Below are 22,390 nucleotides of genomic sequence, written 5' to 3'. Positions count from 1 at the left end.
GATGGAGTCTTGCTCTGTCCCCAGGCTGGAGTGCAGCTGCGTGATCTCGGCTCACTGCAAGCTGCACCTGCTGGGTTCAGGCCATTCTCCTGCCTCAGCCTCCGGGGTAGCTGGGACTACAGGCGCCCGCCACCATGCCCAGCTAATTTTTTTGTATTTTTAGTAGAGATGGGGTTTCACTGTTTTAGCCAGGAAGGTCTCGATCTCCTGACCTCGTGATCCGCCCACCTCGGCCTCCCAAAGTGCTGGGATTACAGGCTTGAGCCACCGCGCCCGGCCTCGAATTATGGTATTTTCAACTTACAATTGGTTTATTGGACTTAACTCCCAAAATGAGGAATGCTTGTACTTCATCTTTGAGGATGTGAGTCATTGTTTCTTCCCCCAGTGAAAGAAGAAAGAGCTAGGCACCCCAGCTTGGGAAGGAATGGAGTGAAAGTGAGGGAAACCTTTAGAGAGACTTTCCTATAACACTTTACACAGCTCACATACCTTAAACTCTTCCTGGGAGAGAACACACACACACACACACACACACAAGTCGCCTGCTGAAGAGATGGAAGCCCATGAGGAAGGAAGAGTTGCTATTAGAGACATTTGGACACTCAGCAGTCTCCTTGCAATTGGGGTTGCTATCTGCTATGTGGGTCATGCAATCAATTCACTGGGTCATAGTCAACATAGTGGCATTGGTTTGTTTGAGGGGTTTAAATTTGGTATTTACCCCTATGTTCATTTGAAACATTACTAAGATAACTAACATTAACTTTTAAATTGTATCATGTCATAAGGCTATTATTTTTTAAACTATGTGTCCTGGTTTTTTTTGTTTTTGTTTGTTTGTTTGTTTAAGTCTGAAGAATAGTGCTCTGAATGGGAAGTGAGGTATCTGAAGTCACTAGAAATAGATGAGGAGGGTTAATTTGGTTCCCTCACTCCTTGCTGTCCTTGACACCTGCAACCCACCCCAGCTTGAAGGCAGCAGCCCACTCCACCCCTGTACCTCCTGGTGGGGGTCGATTTATCTATCAAGGTGCTGGGATAGTTAATATTGAGTGTCAACTTGATTGGACTGAAGGGTGCAAAGTACTGTTTCTGGGTGTGTCTGTGAGGGTGTTGCCAAAGTGATTAACATTTGAGTCAGTGAACTGGGAGAGGCAGACCCACCCTCAGTCTGGGTGGGCACCATCTAATCAGCTGCCAGCATAAAAGTAGGAATGGAAAGAGCAGACTTGCTGAGTCTTCGGGCCTCCATCTTTCTCCTGTGCTGGATGCTTCCTGCCCTTGAACATCAGACTCCAAGCTCTTCAGCTTTTGGATTCTCGGAATTACAGCAGTGGTTTGCCAAGGGCTCTCAGGCCTTTGGCCACAGATGAAGGCTGCACTATTGGCTTCCCCACTTTTCAGGTTCTGGGAGTGAGGTGGGCTTCCTGGCTCCTCAGTTTGCAGATTGCCTATTGTGGGACCTCACTTTGTGATTGTGTGAGTCAATTCTCTTAATAAACTCTCCTTCATATATTCATCTATCCTATTAGTTCTGTCCCTTTAGAGAACCCTAATACAGGTGCTCTGCAGGGGAAGTGGCTCCTGTGTTGCCTTATTCTTTATTTCTCTCTTAGAGGACTGACCTCCCAACTCAAGAATGAAAATAAAGGAAAAAAATTGAGTTCCTTCAAGGATAATTCCAGACACCTAGCTAGCCCTGAGAAGCAAATGAGCAATTTGATAAGCAAGGTCATAGTAGCTTAAGACAATAGTCAAGGGAGTTGGAGTCAGATGTTTTGCTCCCCATGGATGCTAAAGACAACATCTTAACATATGTCCCCGAGTTGATTTTCAGAAGCCTGGACCCCCACCAAGTGGATCTGCTGGCAGGGCATGCAGACCTCAGATAAGGGGGAACTGGGGACTAAACTCTGACCTGTACTCTTTGTTCTAAATTTCCTCCTGAGGGGCTTGGGGCCCGGAGGAGTCACACCCACAAATCAGAATTCTTTTCTTCTGATTCAAAGTTTTAGACAAAGCTTTGCCTCCTTAACCATTCGCAGATCAGAAAACCTTTGAATCCACCTCTGCCTGCCTCCCACTTCAAGACGTCTCACCTTTTTAGTCAAACCGACATATAGCCTCTATGTATTGATTTATGACTTTGCCTATAATCGCTCCCTCCCCATCTATGCAAACCCTTACCTGTGAGCCATTGGGGAATTAAAGTCTTAAGAATGAGCTGCCCAATTCTCCTTACTTGGCACCCTGTGATAAGTCCCTCACTTTCTCTTGTAACAGCCTAATGGGTTCTTCTTGCCCACTGCCCAGAGAAGTCAATGCACTGAGAACAGCAGGTTTTGTGGCAAAGAGAGTTTAATACTTGCAGGGCCAGCCAAGCAGAAGGATGGGAGATAATTCTCAAATCTGCCTCCTTGAGAGCTCGAAGGCTAGGATTTTTAAGAATAATTTGGTGGGAAGGGTGATAGGGAAAGGGTTCTACTGATTGGCTGGGGATGAACTCATAGGAGCATCCAAACTGTCTTTGCACACTGAGTCGGTTTCTGGATAGGTGTCAAAGATCCAATTGAGTCAAGGGTCTGGGTTGAGTCAGCAGGTTGTCAGAATGCAAAATTCTGAAAAATATCTCAAAGATAAATCTTAGGTTTTGACAATAGTGATGTTATCTGAAGGAGCAATTGGGGAGGTTACAACTCTTGTGACCGCCAGCTACGTGACTCTTGAGCCCTAAGTGATTACAGAAAGGCAAGCTAGGGAACAATGGCTGGTTATTGCTTAACTATGCCTACATTTTAGCAGATTTCAGGCCCTTCCCACAATCCTTAACTTGCGGCCTTTGGTTAGTCTTACAAAGGTGGCTTCAGTCCTCAAACAAAGAGGGGTTAGTTTCGGGAAAGGACTATTATCATCCTTGTTTTAAAATTAACAAAGGCAGTTAGCTTGTGAGGTTAGAAGCAGTATGGGGTCAGTTAGGTGAGATTTCTCTCACTGTTATAGTTTTCACACAGGTGGTTTCACTCTCACTGCAATCTTGATGTCAGTGTTTGGCTTGCTGCACCAGGTGAGTGGGCCCCAGTTCAGTTTAATAACAGGATCAAAAGATAAAGATGCCAGATGAGTTGGTCTGCCCTGTGCTGAGACACCCATGGGGAGCCATGGGCGGCCTCTGAGGAGAAAAGTCTCCTTATTGCCTTCATGTCTTTATGCCCGAGAGCATAACCATTCAGTGGCATTCCACAGGTTGCTCAGGAAGGTAACACTCCCTTGAAGCAGTGGAGTATAATCAAACATCTTGGCTCTTCCTGAAATCATCTCCCACCCATTTCAGTCCCGATAAGTTAAAGATCTTAAGTAGTTTAGACACACACCTTTGCTCAAAGAAATTCACAAAAACTGCCACTGCTACACATCTTATTGAATGACTCACCAGTTCTCCTTCACTGATTAATCCCTTTCCTCATCCCTTCCTACCCCTTCCCTTTGCCCTAAGAACAAAGAGCTTGTAAACCAATAAATTAGGCAGAGCCAAAGAGCTCTGGGCCGTGAGCAAGCCTCCAATGCTGCGGTCCCCTGGACCCACCTTTTAAACAGTCTCTTTCTAACTCCTTTGTCTCCGCTGGACTCGGGGTACCTGCTGTGTGGTGTGGGGCTGGTTTCCCCAACATCCTCCATGCAATATGTTCTAGGCCTACCCCAACTCATCCTTCCTGTGTGATTGATATTGATATTTTCTACTTTACCATAAACAAGAGCCACAAAGCCAGAGGCCTGGCCGTACTGTAATCTGGAACAATGTGATACAGCTCTTGAAGGCATGACTGCAAAGTCCATGAAGAAAGGTCCTGAGGAATATCTTTTTAAATATTTTTGGTCATATTGTACTCAGACCAAAAAGCTGTTATATTAAAAGTGATGGACTTGTTTGTTGTCAGAAAGTATTCAATGCTCTCTGATACATTCGAGCACAGAACTGGGAGGTGTGGAAGGGAGAAAAAAATCTGTGGGACTGAAACCACTTGAAATCTGTTGGGCAGTTACAGGGTCAGGACTGACTAGTCTCCTTAATAGCACATCCTTGTCACTGACCTTGGCTGGGCTATGTCACCTTGGCAAAGGAACATGATAGCAGGGAGTGTTAGTGGGGTAGATATGGAGGATGTTTCTGGAAAAACTAATTTATTGAGCACTAATGGGCCAGGTATTGTTCAAAGGGCTTTGTATATGTCATCTAATGATTAGAAGTCAAAGAAAATTACTTTTCCTTATTTATATATTTATATATGTATTACATTATCTCATTCCAATCTCAATTTTTAGGAACCCCAATAAAAAGAAACCATTCTCACTTCAGAAAAAAATTATAACAGACAGTGAAAAAGATCTGACCTAACCAACTCCATCTTGCTTCTCACCTCTAACCTGTCTTTGTTAACTCCTGGGCCCAGGCCACCTAACTTTCCGAAGAACTTTCTTTACAGTTTAAAATAAAGATGGTAACAGCTCTTTTCCAAAACAAATACCCTTCTTGCCTGGGGACTAGACTGCCTTTCACTAAGAAATTAGCCAAAAGATTAGAAGTTATGGTTTAGGAATCATGCAGCTGGAGGCTATAAGTTCTAAACCTCCCCAAATTTTTCCTGGGGACATCACAATGGCAAAATCTAAGATCTGTGGTTGAGATATTTTGCAGACCCTGCACTTAATGGATCAGCTGGAACCACCTAGATAGATAAACTGGTTCATCTGACCTTGGGGCCCCTACTCAGGAACTGACTCAGCTTAAGAAGATAGCTTCAACTCCCTATGATGTCATCTCCGATCCAATCAGCACTCCCAACTCACTGGTCCCTCATCCACCAAATTATCCTTAAAAACTCTGATTCCCTGAATGCTCTAGAAAACTGATTTGAGTAATAATAAAACCCTAGACTCCCACACAGCTGGATCCGAGTGAATTACTCTTTCTCTATTGCAATTCTCATCTTGATAAATTGGCTCTGTCTAGGGAGCAGGCAAGGTGATCCTGTTGGGCGGTTATAGGGTCACTGGAGGTGTAGGAAAGGGGGGACTGAAAGTTCCAAATCTCTAATCACAGGGTGGGCCCCTCTGGCCATCAGCCCCCAACCTGAGTTATCTGGAGGCCCATTAAGAGTCATCACATCAGCATAAACTCAGGTGTAATTGAAAGGAGTTCACTAAGAATAACAAAATACACTCCTATCGCTCTGGAAATCCCAAGCGTTTTAGGAGCTCTATGCTAGGAACCAGATACAAAGACCAAATATAATTTTTGTATATCCTACAATGTTTCACACTTTTTTGTTTGTTGTTGTTGTTGTTGTTGTTGTTGTTGTTGTTGTAATTGGCACTGGTGGATATAAGAATTTCACAGATTTTAAATAGCTGTCCATCAGATTTTACTGGTGTTCTAAAGAGCTAGGAGGGGAACTTGATTCTTTACTTGAAGAATCCAGCTGGCTGGCAGCTGGCTCCTTCGGGGTATGCAGCAGACAGAGCCCTTTGTTGCTATTAGCATGTTGACTACAACTGTAGTTACCTGGTGACAGGATAAAATTATAGTCAGTTTACTCTCATATACCCTGCATGGTAGTCAACTTGCCAGAGTAAACCACTCTCCCAGGGAGTATGTAATTTTGATACTTGTTTAATTTCAATCCTCTCTCATTTGACAGAATGATTTCTCACCCATTTTAGATAGTGCCATGAACCCCTCAATTGAGTTTCTTCTTCCTGCTGTTATAGACTGTTCCTGCCTGAAACATTTAGAGAAACAGTTCTCCAAAGGCAGTTAATTTAATTGGGATTGCTTGTAGGCACACATAGTCTTTTTTCTTTCTCTGACGTAAAGAACAAACTCCTTCAATATTTTTATTTTCCATTTTGTTAAATATTTATATTGTGTCCCTTCAAAGCAAACTTCCACTTAAGGAAATACAAAACTTATAATGTATAGATTCTTTTCGGGGAAAGTCTAAAGATAAAATCAATCCTTTGCAATTTTCTACTGATTTCAAACTGTCTACATAAACAAAAAAGCACCACAATTTCTAATCTATCATCAATTTCTTCCATAAGTAACTCTTGAAGATCTATAAAATCTAGTTTTAGTGACTCAACAAAATTCTCAGTGTTCAAGTCTAGGACCTGGTCACAGACCTGCTATTAGAAAGCAGTCAATGTCATCCTAGGGATAAAATATAATTTACTTGACATCCCACTCCTGGTAAAATACTAGGATTGAGATACTGAGGAAATGATGCATGTATACACATACAAAAAAGGCATATCACTCCTTTTACAGACTACTTTTAAATCAGGAATAAAGCCAAAAGGACAACCTATGCAAACGACAACCCATGCAAAATTATTTCCTAATCTAGAATCTTCATGTTTATTTCCAACACAAACATTTAGTCTCTAAGCCCATTTCTCTTTTGCCCCTTCCTTTGAAATGGGGATAGGAAATGGAAGGAAAATATTCTCATGAATCCCCATAAGCAGGGAGCTGTTGGATAAGTTGCTTCATTTTCCCATCTCTAATAGTCTAATAGTGTCTCCTCTTGGTTGCATCTTTGGGAATGCCAATAAAGAAATTTGGTTTTGTTTGTTTGAAATGGAGTCTTGCTCCATCACCCAGGCTGGAGTGCAGTGATGTGGTCTCAGCTCACTGTAACCTCTGCCTCCCAAGTTCAAGTGATTATGCTGACTCAGCCTTTCTAGTAGCTGGGATTACAAGTGCATGCCACTACAGCTATTTTTTGTATTTTTAGTAGAGATGTAGTTTCACCACATCAGGCTGGTCTTGAACTCCTGACCTTAGATGAACTGCCCACCTCGGCCTCCCAAAGTGCTGGGATTACAGGCGTGAGCCACCACTCCCAGCCAGAAATTTGTTTTTAGGAAATCAACTTCAACTTGTCTGGGTTCTAAAAAGAAATTTTCCCATTCCCTGATGTCCCACCCACCAATCATATGAACTAATGAAGGAAAACGAATGCAGCATGCTTGGGAAGGGATTAGATGTTCAGGGACGAGGGAAGGTTAACTCATATTTTTGTAAACCAAATACAGTGCAGGGCCCCATGCGATTCTTATAAACTCCACAATTACTCCAGAACCTCCCCAACTCCCTCTTATCTTTCCACAGAAATTCTCTCTAATCTCTAGGCCACATGATCCTGAGAAACAGACACACCAAGATCTACATGGAAACACACATATATATTACACATATGTGCTGACACACTTGTATATACCAGGCATGTGTACATATAGGTAGATAAATATATACATATACCCATGTGTTTGTATATTGCACACACATTCAATTCCCAACTTCTGCATCACAAAAGTCTACATCAAGGGTGTCCAATCTTTTGACTTCCCTGGGCCACATTGGAAGAATTGTCTTGGGCCACACATAAAATACATTAACACTAACGATAGCTGATGAGCTAAAAAAAAAAAAAAAAAAAAAAAAAAGAAAAAAGAAAAGAAAAAAAAAAAAAAAAGAAAAAAGTCCCCCCAAAAATCTCATGTTACTGGTGAAGGGTCTTGACTACAAGTTGTTCAGGTCCTCGGCATTTTGAATAATTGAACATAACACATAACATGCAAAAATGTAGACAGGAATGAAATGCAGGAACGAAGCAGCAAAAGTGGGAATTTGTGAAAGCGAGAAAGCACTCCACAGGGTGGGAGTGGGCCCCAGCAAGCGGTTCAAGGGCCCAGTTACAAAGTTTTCTGGACTTTACCCCATTTGAGGTTCTTATCAGCTACCCCGATGAAGGATTTGGCCTGTGGCTAACTAAAGGCTGAGGTGAATTGGTACCCTATACAGATAAAGGGATGGTCCCTGCTTGGCCCTGCCAATCCAAGGAACTCTCCCTTTCCATCTGAGACACGGTAGGGAGGGCTGTAGCCTTTGATCCTTTGCTACTCTGCTGGGGAGATGGGGTTTTTCCTTTAGTTCAGCTTTAGGAAGGTGGTGTTAGTTGGCCTTAGGTTTCCTGCCCTCAGACCCAGATGTTGTCCTTTTGATCCAGCTTTGGGAAGTCAGCAGGACTTGGCCTTAGATTCTCTGCCCCCAGACCTTGGTGTTTTCTCTTTTAGGAAGTCAGCACAAATTGGCCTTAAGTTCTCTGTCTCCAGACCCTATTCTCCTGCCTCAATAATGTTTTAAAAATATTTATGAATGTGTGTTGGGCCACCTTCAAAGCCCTCTTGGGTCACATGTAACACATGGGCTGCGGGTTGGAAAGCTTGGCCTACATAATGGATCAGCAAAAAACAACAACTGGACTTAGAGATTTGAGAGAAGGAAAATTGAGCCACCAAGAATAAAAGTTTCTGGGGTTTAATAGGGCTGGGGAATGGTTAAAAAAACAAACCAAACAAAACCCACTCCTGTGTTGATACAGTTTTGCCCTGATCATAGTTATTAATCCTTTCTCTTCTTTTTTCTCATTTTTCTGTAGGTTCTTCAGCTACACCAGTTCCCCTCTCTCCATGCCTAGACGGGTTATGCTGACTTTCTACTTTAACTCTTCTTTCAAAGCCAAACGATATCAAAATGATCATGTAATTCCATAAGAAGTGCTCCTCTGCAAGAGGAAAGTGTAGCTGAGACCGTTAATTTTCCGGACAACACAAGAGTTCTCTTTCAAATCACTGAAGTCAGAGGCATCTGATAACAAATGGAGTGTGCCATTTTTCTGAAGCAAGAAACAACCCTGGGGCTGATTTTCTCCTGTGTATGTACCAATGGTGTCTACAGGCAGAGCTGAGCCTCTGTACAGGGGTCTGCCTATCTTTGCATTCGAGACAGTTGGTGCAAGTCAGAACAATTCACTGGAATTCCCCAAGGAATTAAATCCTCCAGGATCTTTAAAGTCACAGACAGAAAGGTGCCATTTTAAAACCCCAAAGAATTTACACCAAACTTTTTAACATTCCTGTGGGTCTTTGTTAATAATCATATGAGGTTTCCTTCAGTAGCTGCAAGAAGGGACCTGGGGGGAGTCTCATATGCAGAATATGAGAGAATCATCAACTAGGGAAGCACCTAGAGATAGATGATAGTATCCCAGGGGTGTGCAGGCCCTCAGGACAAACATGGAATATCTTCCTAAACCTCAGTCTAACAAGAAGATTTAGGGGAAGACCCAGTAGAGAGTGTAGTTGAAAATTGTCATGTGTTTTGAATTACAACACAGGATTCAATGAGTTTTAAGCAGTGTGGGGGCCAAAGGAAACTTGGCCTTCTGAAGGTTCACTGAAAAATCAACTCAAAAAGGCAGATTAATAAAGAATAGGCATACACATTTATTTAATGTGTATACACAGGGTCCTTCAGAATGAAGAGCCAAAGATACAGAGAAAATTGTTCATTTTATGTTTAGTTTCCTACAGACAGTATGTGTGGAAATATGAAGGAAAATGCTGTGATCTAATGCTAATAGGCTGAGTGGGGAAACCCAGCAAGGCTGTCTGCCTAGATTCCTCTTGGTCTCTCTGAGCAGCCTTCCTTCCTTCTGGGTGTGGGGGAAGACCCTCTCCGGAACGGGGGCCTTGTGACCTACAGTCAAACAAGGTGGGGCAGATGATTTCCTTATAGCCAGCTTTTGTACCGAAAGGTGGAGGGAAAATTAGAGAGATGTTTTTAGATTTTATGGGTGGCTTTAGGGAAAAGGGGCTTGGGTTTCTATGACTCATGATGGGGAAGACAGAGTCTAGCTTCTATGGCTAGCCTTGTGGGGAGAATAAGTCTGTGGGACGGGAGGGCAGAGAAACACGTTTGCCTCAGAGGCTTCTGCTGAAGCCTTCATTTGGGGATATCGTTTTCTAAGCCCCAACAGCAGTATACTTTCATTCTCTTCACCTATGGATAATCGGGGGTAGCCTTTGAGAAGCTTCTCTGCCTATTCTAGAGCCTCCAAATTCCATCTACCCATCTACTTGAGTTCATAGATTCTGCTTTTCTAGGATAGGCGTTAAAATTACATATTTGGTTTACATCAAAGGATGCTTAAAGAAATCAGACACCCATTGTTACTGTTTTATTTGTAGAAAGATGTTGCCTCTTATGCCACCAGTGACTCTCCTGTTTGAAGGCTACATTTGAAATTTATTATATATTTCTGTACTTCTTTAGGAAAAAAGAGTAGGTTTATTTCATTTTGACATTGAGAAGTATATGAATATTTCCCCCCTTTTCTCTTTGACTTCTAGGAGGCTCAAAACCAAGCTTGAAACAGTTAACGATATCATAGATCCTGAGATCTTGCCCTTTTAGTGTTATTCCTCCCTCCATCTTAATCTTCTCCTCTAATTTATGTACTTCCAGCCCATGATCATCTTTAAGTATCTATATTTCTTAATCATTTTATAGAGTATGTTTTTATCTTAAAAGCTTCAATCCTTTATGGAATAAATTAGGAAGTAAACATTTAGAGACTGTATATATTAGAAGTGCATGGGGCCTTATATGATTTAATTGAGTCCTCCCAATGATGCATGAGGTTGGTGTTCTATAAATGTGCAGTAACTACTCAAGGCCATACACCTAGAAAATGACTGAGCTGAGAATGAACTTTTATTTCTCTCACTCCATGCCCCATAGTCTTTCCATCAGTTGGTTTCCAGGAAGAAACACTGAGAGTTCAGTCAGTCAGAGGCTCAGATTGCCCCACCATGCCTGCCCCTGCCAGTACCCCTGTCTTCTCTGTCTGGAATGTTTAGATGGACACCATCATGTCCTTCCAGATTCATGGGTTCCTACATTTTCAGTGGGGCCTCCATTCATCAGTGGCCCATGAAAGAAACCTGACTCTAAGTAACTTAGCAAAACATAAACAAAAAACAAAGCAAGGCAAAAATATCAATCTATTGACTCAGATGTGGCAATGGGAGATGGGATCTTCAGGTACGGAGTTCTGTATCCCCTCTCTTAGCTCTGCTTCATTCCACTTGACTTCAAATTCAGCAAGGTTATCTTTACATGGCAGGAAACACAGACACAACAACTTTAGACTTGCATGGCCTCCTAGCTCTTGATCCCAAGAGATAAAACACGACGCTCACTGATATAGTTTGGATCTGTGTCCTCACCCAAATCTCATGTTGAATTGTAACCCCAGTGTTGGAGGTGGGGCCTGATGGGAGACAACTCGATGATGGGGACAATTTCTCATGGTTTAACACCATCCACCTTATGCTATCATGGTGAGAGTGAGTTAAGTCAAGATCTAGTTGTTTAAAAGTGTGTAATGCCTCCCCGACTCACTCTTCCTCCTGCTCTGGCCATGTGAAAATGTGCTGGCTTCCCCTTTGCCTTCTGTCATGATTGTAAATTTTCTGAGGCCTCCCCAAAAGCAGAAGCTGCTACGCTTGCTGTATAGCCTGCAGAACCATGAGCTAATTAAACCTCTTTTCTTTATAAATTACCCAGTCTCGGGTTTTATTATTATACTTTAAGTTCTATGGTACATGTGTACAACGTGCAGGTTACCTATGTATACATGTGCCATGTTGGTGTGCTGCACCCATTAACTTGTCATTTACATTAGGTATATCTCCTAATGCTATCTTTTCCCCCTCCCTCCACCCCATGACAGGCACCGGTGTGTGATGTTCCCCTTCCTGTGTCCAAGTGATCTCATTGTTCAATTCCCACCTAAGAGTGAGAACATGTGGTGTTTGGTTTTCTGTCCTTGCAATAATTTGCTCAGAATGATGGTTTCCAGCTTCATCCATGTCCCTGCAAAGGACATGAACTCATCCTTTTTTATGGCTGCATAGTATTCCATGGTGTATATGTGCCACATTTTCTTTTTTTTTTTTTTTTTTTTTTTTTTTTGAGACGGAGTCTCGCTCTGTCGCCCAGGCTGGAGTGCAGTGGCACGATCTCAGCTCACTGCAAGCTCCGCCTCCCGGGTTCACGCCATTCTCCTGCCTCAGCCTCCCGAGTAGCTGGGACTACAGGCGCCCACAACCGTGCCCGGCTAATTTTTTGTATTTTTAGTAGAGACGGGGTTTCACCGTGGTCTCGATCTCCTGACCTTGTGATCCGCCCGCCTCGGCCTCCCAAAGTGCTGGGATTACAGGCGTGAGCCACCGCGCCCGGCTATGTGCCACATTTTCTTAATCCAGTCTATCATTGACAGACATTTGGGTTGGTTCCAAATCTTTGCTATCGTGAATAGTGCCACAATAAACATGTGTGCATGTATCTTAATGGCAGCATGATTTATAATCCTTTGGGTATATACCCAGTAATAGGATGGCTGGGTCATATGGTAATTCTAGTTCTAGATCCTTGAGGAATCACCACACTCTCTTCCACAATGGTTGAACTAGTTTACACTCCCACCAACAGTGTAAAAGTGTTCCTATTTCTCCACATCCTCTCTAGCACCTGTTGTTTCCTGACTTTTTAATGATTGCCATTCTAACTGGTGTGAGATGACATCTCACTGTGGTTTTGATTTGCATTTCTCTGATGGCCAGGGATGAGCACTTTTTCATGTGTCTGTTGGCTGCATAAATGTCTTCTTTTGAGAAGTGTCTGCTCATATCCTTTACCCACTTTTTGATGGGGTTGTTTGAATTTTTCTTGTAAATTTCTTTGTAGATTCTGGATATTAGCCCTTTGTCAGATGGGTAGATTGTAAAAATTTTTCCCCATTCTCTAGGTTGCCTGTTCACTCTGATGGTAGTTTCTTTTGCTGTGCAGAAGCTCTTTAGTTTAATTAGATCCCATTTGTCAATTTTGGTTTTTGTTGCCATTGCTTTTGGTGTTTTAATCATGAAGTTCTTGACCATGCCCATGGCCTGATGGTATTGCCTAGTTATTTCTTTATAGCAGTGTGAGAATGGACTAATACACACACTCCCTCAGAGTCCATATCACTCTTTGATAAAGATGTGGATTGGCTTTGCTTAGGTATCATGCCCATCCCTAGATCAATCACTCTGTCCAAGAGGATTGGGTTCAGACCAACCAGCCTGGGTCCTGTGCTGCCTTCTGTCATGGGGTGAGTGAGACCGCATAATGGTGGTCCCATCAGCATCATATAGAATGAGGGAGAAACAGTTAGGAAAAGGAAGGAATGCTGCAAAGACAAAGACATGAGCCCACAGCAGCCTTCATTTTCATATTGTACTTGATAAAGTTGTAAACTAAAAAATTTACTGCATTGGTAGAAGTGCTATAGGGCTGAACCATGTCTTTTGCATTTATGTCACCAGCACATAGCAAATGGTAGTGGTCAAAAAGTATATGTGAGTTTGAAGGAGTAAGAGTGGAGAAGAGAAAGATAAGAAAACCACACCCAGATTAATTGCTTTCCTATATAACCAATGATTAAGGTAGGACACTCTTAGTCAACAGTAGCAAAACTATGTGCTTTCTGCTATGTCCAAGAAGTGGCAGTATTAGGCACATCCACTATCCACCTTTGGATCAGCTAGCCCTTTTTCTCCATGTCCACAGAGGAGTATTGGCCTCTATTTGCATTCTAAGGAGTAATCAAATGGACCCTTCCACCTCATACCAACTGCACTGTTACTCACCTGGCTCCCATGAATACTATGTCACTCAACTAGTGAGGAATTAGTAGTGACCTCCTAGGGTAACACTGTCTAGTCCACTCATTTAATAAACTCATGGAATAGTCTCAGGGCATAGGTAGGTATGAATTTTTGCTCTTCAGTTAATTGCAACCTTCTGCCATCGATGTAAGTTCTCCAGAGGAGCACTTCTCAAAATGTAACAGGATTATGGGTCACCTGATGATTATTAAAGTCAGGTTCTGCATTAATAGCTCTGGAACGAGGCCTGAGATTCTGCATTTCTAACAGGTTCTCAAGTGATAATGTTTTTGCAAATCCTCAGACTACATATTGAATAGCAAGGATTTAGGTGATTGGAGTAGGCTTGCTGAGAGAAGATGCAACACTACTGTCACTTTCCCAGCAAGGAGTAAGTTGCAGTTATTAATATAAATAAAAATTGAGGAAAATGCATGGAGGCTGGTGGATTGAGATGTTTCTCCTATAACGTCAGAGACTCTGTTGCCTGTTGTACCTCAATGAGAGCACTCAGCACAGACTCCCGTGTCACTGTCCATGCAGTAAGTCATGTCTCTTTCTCTTCAATAAGAACTCCTGGGAAAGTGTGGTTTATAACACCAGGCCTGGTGTCATAGCCCAGTGAGCTGGAGGCCATTGTCCTTAGCAAACTCACACAGGAACAGAAAACCAAATACCGCATGTTCTCACTTCTAAGTGGGAGCTGGATGATGAAAGCACATAGACGTATAGAGGGGAACAACAGACACTGGGGCTTTTCAGAGGATAGAGTGTGGGAGGAGGGAGAGGATTAGGAAAAATAACTAATGAGAACTAGCCTTAATACCTGGGTGCTGAAACAATCTATACAACAAACCCCCATGACAAGAGTTTACCTATGTAACAAACCTGCACTTGTACCCCTGAACTTAACATGAAAGTTAAAAAGGAAAAAGTGCTGAGGAATTGTAACAGATTATTAGAAAATCAGAGGGACAATAGTAAGTGAGTCGTATGATAAAGGGAATTTCAGCAGAGGAACTGAATAACTGATACAGAAAAGGAAGAGAAGAATCGAGTGGAAGTGGGTCATATGTCTAACTTGAAGAGTAACCAGATTTATCTGAAACTCAGGGGGTTTCATTTCTCTTGTGAACATGTTCAATAATTGAGCACATGGCTTACTGTTGAGAGTGGAGAAAAATATGCTGTCATAAATCCCTAGGTTCTTCAAATACTCTTAAATTCATAGTATTATTGTGAATTATTATTCATAGCCAAGAATCTGCAGTTCTTGACTATGGTTGGGAGCATTGCTTGAAGTTACATGGTATACCACTTTTACTTTTTGAAGTTAACATTAAACCTACAAATGTGAGAAAATGCCACGTGGTTGAGGTTTGGTCTCATCTCAGTTTAAAAACAATTAGAATAGTAAGTTGAATGCTGCATTATTGTAACACCTGAATCACAACAAATATACCACTAATTTACCTGTCCTGCTTCCTCCCCCAACTCTTTCCCCAGCAGAACTTCACTGTTCCTCAAATTGATCATTACTAGATAAAAAGATGGCCATGTAAACATATCAGCCACCTGCAGATTCTATTCACAGGGCAGGGATTGATAACACACATGCATCAGGCTTCTCCAAAAAACAGAGCCAATAGGATAGAAGTAGGACAGAGATATATAGATATAGCTAACATAGGTTTATAGATAGTAGAGATACATACGGAGATTATGAGGAACTGACATATAAATGGAGGCTGAGGAGTCCCAGAAACTACTATCTACAACCCTGAGACTCAGGAAAGCTGGTGATGTAATTCAGTCCAAGTCCACACACTAGAGAGCCATGGAAGCCAATGGTGTAAATCTCAGTCTGAGGATAAGGGAAGATGAGATGAAATGCTCAAGCAATGAGTTAGAAAAAAAGGAGTGAATTTCTCCCCTTCCACTGCCTTTTGTTCTATTCAGGCCCTCAGCGGATTGGATGATGCCCACTCGTATTGGGGAGGATCATCTATTTTATTCAGTCTACCAATTCAAATGCTAATCTTATCCGGAAACATCCTCACAGACACACCTAGAAATAATGTTTAATCTGGGGACCCTGTGGCCCAGTCAAGTTGACATACAAAATTAACTGTCACAACATGGGACTCTTCTCAAAGATATCTCCCTGTAACTGTCTTAATTTTAGATGAGTGTATTTTGTAAATTTGCCTGTAGATCTTTATGGCTTATATTCATGGTTGGATTTTCATCTTATTTACAGATAGGCATCTTGAGACACATCCACTTATTATTCAACATGAGTTGCCAGCAGACCAGATAACATGATTCCTAGCAGCACTAGAGTGATGCCTAGTTAGGCTTCTTTAGTTCACATCTAATAGGGGTAATCTCAGGAGCATTAACAATTTAACCATATGTGTGTCCCCACACCGCCTGCAACTGCCAGGAAGAGCTGCCCAACCCTCCCAGACTCCCCTTCATCCCAGGGTGAGGGAGTCTCCATTCCCTGAATCTGATTTTCACCTGTCAGAGTCTAACTAGAACAATTACTCAGATCAGCATCGGCTCAAAGTGTTGACTAAAACTGAATCCAGCAGTGTCCCTCTACCAAACTCACATTAGACCAAACACAGGGAGGCAGCTTGCCTTCTCAAATGAAAACATTTGCCAAGCTCATGCATTTAAACACAGAGGGCAGAGGCTTTGATAGGAGGACAAGCCTGGCAAAGGTCATATACAAATGACAGTGGATGATCAGAGGTGGAGAGTGGGTGGTGGTGGTGGGGAGAGTGCCAATGAGCTCATTGTGAAGCTAGAACAAGCCAGGTCTTCATTATGTTGCCAGGCCACAGTCATAGGTTTGGGACCAAAACCTGAAATCAAGGTGCCCTTTAGGTTTGTTGATTCAGAGGGGATTTAGGTCCTGGCATGAATCCTTACCTGACAATCTGACGGAGCAGCAGCATGGGAAATCAGACAAGTTTAGGTCCCAGCTCTGTTTATCACTAGCTGTTTAACAGTGGGAGAGGAGTTTGCCTCTTTTGAGCCTTAGTATTCTCATTTGCAATGTGCATAAAATACTGATTATGTAAGGAGCTTGTAAGTATTCCATGTGTTAGCGTGGCGAAGTATGTGCCTCACAGTAGGAGCTCAGCGATCATGGCTGTCGTTACTTTGAAGGGCCAGGCATTCTGACCCAGAGCATGCGGTTATTCTACTCCCAACAGTCAGTCTCACTCAAGGGGAGGGAATCAACTGCAGATTCCCAGGAGAGTCAAGGCCTGAAGTCTGAATGGTTAGCCAGTTCAACCTGTGCATTAAGCATCTAAAATATGAGAACCATTGGGTTATGATATGGAGACCACAGTTAGACCATTTTTGGTGCTGAAATTATTTTAAGCCAGACGTTTTCTTCCAATGGCCTATAGAGAGTACTACTTGGGGAACATACAAGAAATCAGAGATTTTGCAAATTCTGTTATCTATTGGAAGTTTTGCATTTACATTCTTACATTTTAGTTTCAAAACCCATAATTTAGGGCTCAGAAATACATTCCCATAGAAATACTTTTTAAAAGGTTGGTTAGATTTCCAGGAACACTTGCAAAATCCTTGAGGTAGCTGAAAGACAGCACTCTTAATTTGCATTGTTATAGGCTAAAAGGACTTCTTTTTGGATATGATATTAAAGAATCAAAAGGGAATATGACTTTAAAGGCAAAACAAATACTAAAGTAAATATCAATGTACCCAGAATAAGTAAAGCCTTCTGGAGGTCTCTAGTTAATTACTCAAGTCACACATTTGGCATTTTAGTTATGAATATGAAGGAACAGCTCATGGGCGGAGGTCAAGCAATGGTAGGTGGCACCACGGGCATCCACCCACTCAGCTTCTGGGAACTATTTTCCACTTTGAACAGTTGGTAAAGTAATCGAGTGGGTACATTTAAAGACCCCCTTTAAAAGGAAGAACTGTCTCATGAACTCCCAATGTCAGCTAATTTTAGAGACTTAGATAATATAAAAATATGATATTTTCTGCTGTTATATCATTACAAAGAACACAAATCAGAAATTAGCAAACCTACCAAACCAATGTAATTAACATTAATTAATGGAATATGATGTTTTGTTAAATGAAATTGCCACTTGCACTGTGAATGCATACTACTTGTCTGTTCTTGTGAGTTTGGCATGTTCAAACCAACTTTCTGTTTACAAAATCCCATAGAGTCATTTGCCTTCATTTGGCTTAAACATATAGTCTACCTGTGTTTCTTTTTCTATTGATACTAGTTGCCCACTACTGACTCTGGGGCAAGAGATGACTCACAAACACGGAGACTCCAGGGAAGGCATAGACGAGAGAGACTCGAATACCTCATCTTCTGAATGACCTTCTGAGTGAGGGAGCCTAGCCCTTGTAAGGGCAGAGTCATGGCCATGGGCCCACCAGCTGCACAGATACTCATGAAACTTTGTATATGGAGGTCACCAAAGAGAGAATAGCAGTTTTCACAGTTCAGCCTTTTGAGACAAAAAGAACAGCCTTCCTGCCTGTTCAGAGGGAAACTGCTGCATAAAAGGGTTCAAGCCTGGTCAGAACACCTGCTAGGTTCTTGTATGCTCAGCTAGGAGGCCAACCAGACCTGTACCGCCCAATACATTGGCTACTGAGGGCTTCAAAATGGGGCTGGCCTGAACTGAGAAAGGCCTTAAGTGTAAAACATACACTGAGTTTCAAAGACTTAGTATGAAAAAAAGAACTTAAAAGTCTTAGGAATAATTTTCCTATGGATAATATACTGAAATAACATTTTTAGATACATTGGTGTTGTAAAATACTGTATGTCATAAAAACTTTACCTGTTTCTTTGTACAGTTTTTAATGTGGTTGCTAAAAAGACATATATATATATATGGCACTTGTATTCTGTTTCTACTGGACAGTGCTCTGGGAATTACTTGATTCCTCTCTTTCTCATCCATCCATGAATCCCAGGGTTCTCCAGCGAAACAGAACCAACAGGATGGGTGTGCATACGGTGGGGGCGGGGGGGGTGCGGAGATGTGACAGCGAGCAAGAGATAATTTAATTAATTGGTTCATGCAATTCTAAAGGTGCAAGGCAGGTTAGGCCAGCAGGCCGGAGCCCCAGCATAGAGTTGTAGTTCAAGTCCAAAGGCAGTTTGATGGAAGAATTTCTATTTGCTCAGAGGAGGTCGGTCAGTTTTTGCTCTACTAAGGAAGCCAACTGATTGGATGACACCCACCCACATTATGGAGGATAATCTACTTTGCTTAAAGCCTACTCATTTAAAAATAAATCTCATCCAAAAAACCACTTTCACGGAATCATCTCAGATAACATATGGCCAAATATCTTGGCACTGTGGCCCACCCAAGTTAACATAAAATTAACCACCATAGTTCTACTGTTATATCCTGAGCTCTACCATTTCCTTCCCTTCTCACTGTGGCCACCCTAGTCTAAGCCACAATGTCTCACACCTGGACAAGTGTAAGAGTCTTCCTAATGACTCCCAAAGTCTGTTTTTACAGAGCTGGCAGTATGGTCACCTCAAAGACTTCACATCATGCCTCTCTTGCTCAAACTCCATCAAGGGTTTCCCATTGCTGTTGGTATAAATATCAAACATGTTGCCTTGGGATCCCACATGATCTGGCCCCTGTCTCTCTCTCTCTTCCGCCTTGAGTTCACAAGCTCTTCCTCTTCAAGATTTAACTGTGTTGCCCCTCTCTTGGCTTCTCAAAACAAAACAACAAAACAAGCTGGTTCTATTTCAAGGCCTTTGCATGAGTAGTTCCCTTTGTCTAGAAATCTTTTCTCCCTGATATTCACATGATGGTTTCTTGTTGTAAAGATCATTTAAATGTCACCGCCTCAGAAAGGCTACCCTTGACCACCCAATTAAAGCAGGCAAACTCAGTCATACTGTTGGGATATATTTTCTTTGTTGCACATATCAGTCTTTAAAATTATTTTATGTATTCACTTGTTTGCCATTTCTCCCACCCAAGAGTGTGAATCTTATCAGACCAAGGCCTTGATAGTATAGTTTGTCAATAGTGCTATAGTCCTAGCACCTAATATATAGTAGGACATCTGTATATATGCGTTCAATGAAGAATGTTATCTTAGGTAGAATTAGTGTTACTTCATCCTGTACATTGGAAGAGGGCTGGAAATTTACCTCTGTGGTAGGAAAGTACAATGAACATCTCTTCTTATCCAGTGAAAGGGAAACTGCCTCATAAAGGTCATTCAAACTTTTTCCTATTGGAAGCATGTGATATTTGTTTATTTTCAGAGTCAAGATAAGACTAGGAGGCAGGGGCTATCTTTAAATAAATGAATCATAATTAAGGCTGGACTCTTTAAAAAGAGACCAGATCCTGCCTTCTTTTATTAACCAAACATAAGGCTCTCGCCTGGCATGTGATGGTGGTCATGGGACAACGATACACTTTATCAGCAATTCTTCAAGAGCATGCTCCTGAACTTTCCCAAACATTGCACATAAGGTCCTCCCTGCTATTTTTAGATTACCCAGTTAATCTGAACATGGGTAAAAAGGTGATTAATAATATTTCAAGTCTGTTATATTTTATAATCATGAAGTCAGTAAATATTGGTATACTGGGAGTCAGTGACAATGTGGACAACATAGATCTTCTTACAGCCTCCATTTTACTTACAAGTTTTGTGTGTTTGAAGGGTAACTAAACAATTTCAATGTAAATATTAAAGGAAACATGGATAAATGAAAAGTTTGCCTGAATTTTTTTAGCTAAACCTTGACCCTTCCAAACCAGTTTTGCATTTGACAAACTGCCTCGTGCTAGTCTCCCAGACCCAAGTCCTTGACAGTATGTGTTTATCCTCTTCAGCTACAGGGGATTAGATGGGAATATTTTAGAATCATTAATGCAGTGATTCAGCCCGAACCATGGCTGGTCTCTCACCAGCGAGCCACATAGTCTTCCGATGTGGGAATGAGGTTCAAAAGTCTGACAAATATCAAAAGCAATGTGGTTCATTTCTGAAATGGCAAATTAATTCTATTTCCAGGGCAGACGTGAGAAATAAATATCTCTATTTGCCACTCTAAAAAGATTTCATATTTAGGTCACTAAAATACAAAAGTTCTAGATCTACCTCCACCCCATCCCTGTTTAAAAACTCCCACAAACACAAATCACAAAAATATATAAAACAAATAATAAGGCCATCAAAAAGCAAACTGATATGGTTTTCAGGGGCTTCCTGGCAACCAGGGGAAATAATGGCTTATATAATGGATACAGAGCTTCAGTTTTATGTGATGAAAAGAGTTCAGGTGATTGGGTACACAACAATGCAAACATACTTAACACCCCGAACTGTACACTTAGAAATGGTAAATTTTATGTTATGTATATTTTACCATGATTTTTTCAAAATCATATTGTGATATCAAAACTCAAAGTCTTACAGTTTTGGTCTTTAAAGAAGCTGCACATACAAGTTTCTGGACCTCAGGAAAACGCATTACATGATATCATGTGTCAGTTGGCCAGAATGCCTTAGACCAATGAGAACCTTCACCAAAGGGGCAGGCATTTTGGCTTGGAACCATCTATTGCCTGCCTGACTTGGAAGTATCTGGTCTAGGCACGACCAGATCCTGCCTCCTTCCACTTATTTCCACCCTTTGGAATCTAAGGCCCATCCTCCTCCCACACCTCTTTCATGGATTAACCCTGAGTAGCAGTGGCTACACAGTGGAGCTCATTTCCTGGTGGGGCTGTGCGAGAAGCTGGCATGTACCCATTCAGGGGTCCTCACCAATTCTGGGAAGTGAGTACTGTTCTTCCTCCCATTTTATGACTAAGAACACTGAGCCTTTGCATGACACTTATTAATCTGCATATGTCTACATTTTCCTCTTTCCAGGGAGAGTCACAAATACAGGAATGAGAAAGCAACGGAATCTCTTCTCCCTGCCCGTTCACCTCCAGTCTTCTGGGTTTGTGGAGCATGCCCAGAAATCCCAGCAATTATTTCATCCACTTCACTATAAGCAACATTTTCCTGCATGAAATGCACTCCATCTGGGCTCAAATGGAGATTTATAAAAGCAACCTTTATTTTCTTCACACAAAAGAAAGGCTAAGAGTGAAACCGTGGTGAGGTTTTGGTGCTCAACAGAAGGCTTTGGGAGGAGTCAAGTGCAGTTAGATATAAATAACATCGTTTAAGCCAGGATGTGGCTTGGTGACATAGCTAATTCTGACTCCGGTCGCTTTGCCAGAACAGCTTTCAACTGTTTCACGTGATTTCACAAACCCTGGAACTGCAGAGTTATTTCACACCTGCAGAGGTAATGAATGCTTTTTGAGAACACTTGCAAAGTTGGTTGGCAAAAGTCAAAGAAACCAGTGGAACACAAGCTCTCCAGAGGCCTTTTTCCTGTTCCACATGTGCTGTGCCTCCATGAGTAAAGGGAGGCTGTCAAATGGAATGACTACGAGTTCACAAATAAATTTTCTTCCTTACCAGTGTGTCAGTATGCCTCAATCTCATCAGAACAGAAAAACAAAAATGAAAGAGCCTCAGATTTCATGGTAGTGGCAAGACACAGGGCTGAATGTCCTGCCCGCAGACATGGGGCCCCTGTTCATAGACTATCATATCATCTAGAACATAAGCAAACAATGTGCAAAATGCCTGTGTATACTTGTTACAATTCATGCCAGGAGTTTACCTC

The 22,390-nt window shown here is 41.9% G+C and overlaps 1 long non-coding RNA gene across 1 annotated transcript in view; it reads left to right on the top strand.

The window, feature by feature from the left end:
• LOC105483037 (uncharacterized) overlaps positions 1 to 22,190 on the top strand; it is a 57,035-nt gene extending 34,845 nt beyond the window's left edge. Inside the window, exons 2-3 of the long non-coding RNA XR_987992.2 lie at positions 8,505 to 8,933; positions 21,577 to 22,190. This is a non-coding gene — a long non-coding RNA (uncharacterized lncRNA). The remainder of the gene's footprint in view (positions 1 to 8,504; positions 8,934 to 21,576) is intronic.
• Positions 22,191 to 22,390: the final 200 nt, after the last annotated feature.

The sequence above is a fragment of the Macaca nemestrina genome, chromosome 2, assembly GCF_043159975.1.
Source record: "Macaca nemestrina isolate mMacNem1 chromosome 2, mMacNem.hap1, whole genome shotgun sequence".
In the NCBI taxonomy this organism is placed as follows: domain Eukaryota; kingdom Metazoa; phylum Chordata; class Mammalia; order Primates; family Cercopithecidae; genus Macaca; species Macaca nemestrina.
The sequence above is the reverse complement of the archived record's forward strand: the minus strand, read 5'-3'. Positions and strand labels throughout refer to the sequence as shown.